The sequence below is a fragment of the Xiphophorus maculatus genome, chromosome 21, assembly GCF_002775205.1.
Source record: "Xiphophorus maculatus strain JP 163 A chromosome 21, X_maculatus-5.0-male, whole genome shotgun sequence".
NCBI classification, from domain to species: Eukaryota; Metazoa; Chordata; class Actinopteri; order Cyprinodontiformes; family Poeciliidae; genus Xiphophorus; species Xiphophorus maculatus.
Genome location: NC_036463.1, coordinates 12,047,925 through 12,053,924, shown reverse-complemented (window position 1 = coordinate 12,053,924; position 6,000 = coordinate 12,047,925). Strand labels below are relative to the sequence as shown.

The following is a 6,000-nucleotide window of genomic DNA, read 5'->3' as shown; positions in this document are numbered from 1 at the left end:
TGCTGGAGGCTGTTAGAGCCTGTCCATCCAATCATCCTGTCTGATTAATAAATGGAGATCATTCAAGCGAGCATGAATGACGGATCTACCTCAAAAGGACCATTTTTCACACAGTACTTTCTCAAAATCAGAATAGAATAGAAAATGGTTTTATTGTCATTGCATTCATACATCTATTTGCATGTATAAAAAGGAAAGTTTCAGGAGATGACAAACTAATCTTTAGGAGCCCATACAGTAATGCAAACCTGATTTGAAAGGGCAGTCCATCCCGAAGGATATAGTGCCTTACAGAAGGCATTCTTCCAGGATTTCCCTGTAAATCTTTGACTCTGACCAGCTTCCCTTTCCCTACTGAAGAAAATAATCCGAACAACATTTTATTGCCAACATCATGTGTTACCACAGGAACTGTGTATTCACATTAAAAGTTACATTTCTTCCGAACAAGAATTTGGCACATGAGAGAAAAACATTTTAAAACTTGGTAGGTTTGCAGATATGGAACACTTTCCATTTTCAAATGATAGATTGAACCTTGCTTCCAGAGATGGCTGGACCTGTCTGGTGTGTTAATAGGTCTGCACGATTTGGTTGCTAAATCGTTTGGTTGAAACCGCTGAGGCCTTCACATAACGATTAATATTCAGTTGTATTCAGTTCAGTTGTATTCAAATGGATTATATCAAGAAAAGGTCACTTCTGAAAGCAAGTGACCTTTTCACTTGCTTAAAAGGTCACTTGCTATATTGAGTTTTCCTTTTGGGTTTAGAGATAATAGATTACACATGTTGATTTTCAGATTTTAATCATGAAAAAATGGCAATCATAATATTCCTTTCACTTCAAATTGAGGTCCTTAGTTTATGTTGGTCTATTACACAAAGCACAACAAGCTAACCTAACAAGATGAAAAGAAAAAGCTCAAGGGGTGTTGCAAAAAACGGTAAATACTAAAACAGCATATACATTTTTGCATTAAACTTTAAATAGTATATTATTTTTACAAGTGATTGGCAATTTTTTAACTTTCACTTCTGACACCATAATTTCACACATTGAATAATAAACTGAAATTATATCTTTACACTGAAATTGACTACTTTTATAACACACAAGGCTTTGACAAAATATGTTTTCCTATTTTAAATTACAATGAGTTGAAAACAAACAAACAAAAAAAAAGATTAACTTCCTCTAGAAAAGAACTAGTTTATGATTTTTTTTCTGGATGCCACAAGGTTTGTCCTGCTTTTTACATTATGAATTTAGACAAAAAGATGGAATCATAAACTTTAGTTATCTAGAAATGTATACATAATAAATTCCATTAAAATTTGGCATTAAAAATATGGTTAAATTTGATGTTTGTATTTGTTTTTACTTTACTGCTGTCATTTCACTTTATCTGCTAATAACTTTATTGATATGCATGTGGGCCTATAGGTGGCGTTCTAAATCAAATTCAGTTATTACTGTTACAATAATAACTCAGTAGCATTGTGCCTTCCTTGTAACTATTGGTTCGATTTAATATTACAGTAATAAAATCTGCCAGAGTATTTTCTTATACTCACAATAAAGTTGTTGTAAAAAAAAATAAAAAAATACGCTGTGTAGAAAAGCACATATATGGAAGAATAAAAGTGCGTTTCTTCAAATAATTATTCCGCTTACATCTGATACTCAGAGCGCGCGCGGGCGCGCACACACTCGCACGCGGATATCTTTCCAATTCACAGTAACCTTCCTCCGACTCGGCTCCCAGAAGAACTTCGCAGTAAGCAATGATACGTTTTTTAAGGGTCATTTCCACTAGAGTTTTATACGCACAGAGACTACTTCCAACCGGCAGCAGGGAGGAGGAAAAGGAGGCGTCTGTGACATTCTTGTTCATAGACAGGGAGACTTGTTGCATGTGGTGACAAGCAGCGGCTGTTTTTTATGTGAAGGTAGGGAGGATATGAAAGCACTTTTTCTTTCTTTTTTATTTTTATTTTTTGGTCTGTTATTTTCGGAGACGTCTCTCCGCTTTAACCATTGTGATTCTGGCAATTTGTCAAATTTGTGACTTTGAGTGACAGCGTATTATTGAGACGTTTTAAAAATGGGCGGAGACAGAGCTGTTGGAGCTGGTGGACAGCTACGACGCTGAGTTTGAAGTCGCGGAAGGATTTGTGACGAGCAAAAATAAACCAAGTAGCAAATTAAACGGAAACAGCTTTATTTAAGGCTCATCTGCTGTTATTATGGGCTGTATAATAAAGGCCAAGATATTATTTATTAGGTGATACTAGAGGTCCTTACATAAAGTGATAGTGGGTACTACTGAGTATAAAAACCAACCTTAAACCCAAATGTCAATTTCCAAAATCCAGTTTTCATACTCCTTTAATTATTGTTCATATGAATGCAACCCATATCCCTATAGAGGGGTTCTTGCACATTTTTCATACAATGTTCTGCAATTTTTAGGGAGGAATTTTCAATTTTACTTTAATGTTATGCAGTGCTTATTTATTTATATGGAAACTTAAAACATTGCAAAAATTATTCAGTCTGTTTTCTGAAAAATGTGGTCAGAAACTCAGAGGTACACTTAGCAACTCGTCTTAAACGGAGCAAAAGAAACGCTGGACTTTTGTACATGCCGTTCACAACACTTTGGTGTTTGGTGTGCATATTTTTGTATTTCTACTACCACCCTCTAGCTGCTGGGTGGTGAGGGGGCAGGAGGATGTAAATGCATCACCAGTTTTCAGCACAGGTGCTTTTGCAGTCAAACCAAAATGACTATGAGCAGGGTCCAGAACATTACACTGCACTTTTTGGACCATTTATTAAAATATGAAAGGAGGCTTTAGTGAAGCAATTTATCACCTCCTTGATAGGTGCTAGCAGTTTCTAACAGGGGATTTGATTGAAAAAGAATGGATGATACATTGTATTCTGAGTTTCATGGTATTCTCAACTTTAAATCGTATTTGAAGGGAGGCATTGAAGGCAAGTGAGAAAAATGGCAGTTGCAGATCTATCTTCATTTGCTGATAGAAACAAATGAGTTTACCTGCTTTAAATAGAGATTGCATTGACAATATTAGTGTTGCTGTTGGCTGTCATGGAAACCATCTGCTACTCTTGTGAATCTAATTCAGTAATAACACCTGTGCTTTTCTGCAAACTGTTGATGAAATGTATTGCAAATATGATATGAGTTTAGTGTTAGTAAGAATGACAAACAATGAAAAACAATATTAGGATATTGTAAAGAAACAAATCTGCTCACTTTCTGTCAGACCAGACAATTTGGCAGACCAAAAGTTTTATATTGTGCTACAGTTATGTCTCTGACAGGAAGCAAATAAATAGGCTGAATAGTGAGTTTGTGCCATCATGGACAGTTTATGCAACATTTAATCATTTGCTTTTACTGTTTACTGTGGATGTAACATCCCAACAAAATCCCACCTGCAAAAATAGCACAGTGAATAGTTATTACATCTTTTAATTTTTCTGCATTGTGCTTCCAGCTATGCAAGTTTTTCTGGAGCCTTCTAAAGTGCCTCTATAGAAACTGCTTAAAGATTACAACTTTATTGGAATATCCTTGACCACATGTCACAAATTGCCCAATTCTAATAAAAATGGGCATTTCATGAGAATTTTGTTTGCAAAACAAACCCCTAAAATAATTGATGTGCTCTATGTATTTACATTCAACTTCTTGTAGCAATACTGAATGTTATGGAACCTTAGTAAATATCAAGAAAATGTTAAACTTGCCTGTGCATTATGTTATGGCTGTTCACTCACTTTAAATAACATGTTTTCACTCTGTGAAATGAGGAGCAGTTAGTACAAGTTTTATAAGAGACATTTGTCAAAATTTCATTTGCCTTAAGTTAACAACAGTTGTAGGTTTTGCTCTCATCCATTCTGCCCAAGATGGCAGTCATTTTTCTGTTTGATTATGTCCTTTTTTTTCTCTGCCTGCACACCACATTTGACAGTGATGGATAACAGGTTAAAAATGGATATTTTCTTCTCACGTGGTGTATGTTGGATTGACTCAAGCGTGCATGGCATTCTTCCCTTGGACCAAAGGTCCTTGGAAAGATTCTGTTCCTCTCTGCTTTTCCCATTCCATCATGATACACTTTGTCTTCATTTTACCCCGGCTTGGACTCATTTTCATGATGTATAGCTGAAGCACATCATAAAGACAGAAGTGTAGGTTATGTCAAAGATATGCCATCATGATTACAGTCTTTGCAGAGGCAGGCCCTCTCTGCTTGTTCTGCAGCACTGAACACACAACTCACTGGATCCTCTGTTTAAAGCGAGTGTTTCCTCCCCATTTCACTTTTTTTCTTTTTCCTGCTAGGCAACATTGTCAGATATCAGTTGTTCTTTGGTATCTAAAAGTGAGTTCATCAAGCTGTCAAATTTGTACACCTTATTAAATGTTATGATGAGGTTTGCTGCTGCAGGTTGGCTTTCCTCTCAGTGGAGGCCATGCGAGAAGGTCTTCATGGTTATATAAACTGTGTGGTGTAGCAATCACAACCTAAAAAAGTGGACCAGAATACACTAATGATGTTTTCTTTGTCTGTATTATTCAGTCTCTGTTTTTCTAATGTAGCCCAGCAACCAGTGTCAGATAAGCAGTCGTAAGGTTATTTCAGGCAACATTTAAATTGAGCCTTGAAGTGTTTTTTACTTAGTTGCAGCAATTTATTTTTTGTTTTAATTTGAGTGATATGTTCTTACTACTATTTTGTGTTTTAATAATTGAAGAAAAAAAAAGTTAAGTTGCACAAACAAAAATCCATAAAAATGTTGCAAATTTTAAGGTTGTGCAGTCGCTTTAACTGGCCTAAAGGTTAGGACCACTAACCAGATCTTAGCTGGTAAATTAGGGTTGGCTTGGTTAGCTGACCTGCACTGTGCTGCATTATGATTGGGCATACCTGCTGTTTCTCATGACACAATGTGTGCACACCCTGTCTGGAGGGACAGTCTTCTGTCATTTTGACTAGTCACATACAACCAAATGTTAGTAACTTTCCGTGTGAAGAGCCCCAGGGTGGAGTGTGCAAGAACATTTGTATTTTTACAAGTATATGCTAACAGGGGGGGAATACTTTTTTTCTAAATATTGCATACACTTTTAAAAATGCATACAATTAGGACTTTTTAGGAGAAAATTTGCACTCAGACTTGTATATTGGAAATTAACTTACTCTATAGTGAATTTCAAATGCCTATAGAGATAGACATTTGCATGGTTTAATGACTGTTGCTTGGACTGTGATCATCTGTTTTGTGGGAATGTGGTCACAATCCCACACTGTGATTGACATATTTATTAATACTTGCGGTCAAAATATGCTATAGCTTTTTATTTTAATACCATGATCTCACATCCTTTGAATGCTGCATTTTATGGAAATATTTATTGACATTATGGAATATATAGTTTTAGCTTCAGAGCGTTATGCATCAAAAGTGAACAACTCGAGAAGGAAACTCAGTAATCAAAAGATTGCAGCTCAGAGCTAAGTCAGTTGTAAAAGCAGCGAAACTGCTTCGACTTATGTCTCAACAGAACGATTTTCATTCACACATGCACTATATTCCCTACTGTACACTACATGTGCTTCACGTTTGCTTTAAGACTTAACTTCAGAGGCGAGTTCTCCAGTCTATTCTCCTTACTTTTGAAGTTACATGCTCCTCCAATTACTGGGGGGGGGGCATGCAGTCTCCCCCATGGTGTCCTTGGACAGCTCTTTGTGTGCCTGAAAATGTTGCGGACCATTAATTCTGGATTGTCTTCATCTGTTTGCATAATGTTCCCTCCGTAACCATTTTCCTTTTCCTATTTTCACAGTCTCTTTTCTCAGATTCATATTTTTTTTCTCCTTCACAAATGTTTGTCGTCAAGATAGTTCAGTTTTATAACAGTTTTTTTAATACCACTGACAGTTGTTAAACTTT

At 36.1% G+C, this 6,000-nt stretch overlaps 1 protein-coding gene across 12 annotated transcripts in view; it reads left to right on the top strand.

Moving 5' to 3' along the window:
* The first annotated feature begins 1,728 nt into the window (after window positions 1-1,728).
* The window catches only part of eya1 (EYA transcriptional coactivator and phosphatase 1), a 78,624-nt gene continuing 74,352 nt past the window's right edge, over window positions 1,729-6,000 (top strand). For 11 of the 12 annotated variants that reach the window (XM_023326854.1, XM_014476251.2, XM_014476249.2 and 8 more), the window contains exon 1: window positions 1,736-1,952. The gene's annotated coding sequence lies outside the window, so the exon portion shown is untranslated. Of the gene's footprint in view, window positions 1,953-6,000 lie in introns of all 12 variants that reach the window. The other variant, XM_023326853.1, reaches the window with a different exon arrangement.